The following is a 1,186-nucleotide window of genomic DNA, read 5'->3' on the forward strand; positions in this document are numbered from 1 at the left end:
CGCGTTATTTGCTTTCCGTGCCTTTCTGAATACAGACACCAACCCATCCCTGCACATCACATCCCCTGCACAGCCTGGAACATAACATTTATTTCCATGATCTGCCATTTTTGCTGTTGTCCTCGCTTGTTTCTTCAAAACACTTGCAGAACTTCTGATGATTTGGCTGTGCAGGTCCGGCTGGCCTCGAACATAGGCGGGTATATGCAAATGTTGGGGGCGTACATACATATTAGTGATCCCGACTGTAACGTCACACTTGGTGTTATGTTCTGATTCGCCTATTTTTCAGTGGTCTTTTGAATGCACGAGATTTACATGATTATTCATGTACCCGTATTGTAAAGTGTTACTGTCGTAGTTAATGGTTTGTTAATAGCAAAAATTGGACCTCTCCCCTCACACCTGGACATGTTTGTTCCTAATAAACTGTTTAACTGCACTCGCAAGTTAATCTCGAGTTATTTTATGTGATAGTTATATATATTCTAAATAAACTACAAACAAAAAATATATACATTTCTTTTTTCCTCACAGTCTTTCTTGTAGCAATTCCCTCTCAGTCACACACCTGACTGAAAGGCTCATTATGCAGCTCCTTATGCAGGCCTTTGTCTTCTCAGGTGTGAATCACAGCATTATGCATGAACATTCACGCCTCCTCGCATATACCTTTTCTACACAAAAAGTGTCTTAGAAAATTTAAATCAATATATTGTTTTCTGTGAGCAAGTAAACAAGATGATTTTCACATAATTTTGAAGCAAAAACTCTAGACTTCAAGATCCAGTTCTCAAAAGTCTTGTGAACAAATGTTCTGTATGTGTTTTATGGCCTTATTTCAGTGACTTTAAAATTTTAGTTTTTCACTAAGCACGCATAAACGTTGTTTTCTCAAAAACACAATCACGTACATACATGCTGCTCAAATATTATTGTAACCCAGTTTGTGCTGATTACAGTGTTATTAAACTTTAGACATTCAAATGTTTGTAAGCAACTGAAAAAAGCACAAATGTCAGGGCATGTCAAAACTTTTCCAGGCCCCAAAACACCCTCGGACCCCAGAGGGGCACTGAGGAGAGTGCAAGACACATGAGTTCTGGTCGTCCCAAACGTCTTCCATTTAAGGATTATGGAGGCCACTGTGCTCTTAGGAACCTTAAGTGCAGCAGAAATTTTTTTG

Source organism: Sinocyclocheilus rhinocerous, unplaced genomic scaffold (genome assembly GCF_001515625.1).
Source record: "Sinocyclocheilus rhinocerous isolate Xijiao unplaced genomic scaffold, SAMN03320098_v1.1 scaffold2699, whole genome shotgun sequence".
Classification (NCBI taxonomy): domain Eukaryota; kingdom Metazoa; phylum Chordata; class Actinopteri; order Cypriniformes; family Cyprinidae; genus Sinocyclocheilus; species Sinocyclocheilus rhinocerous.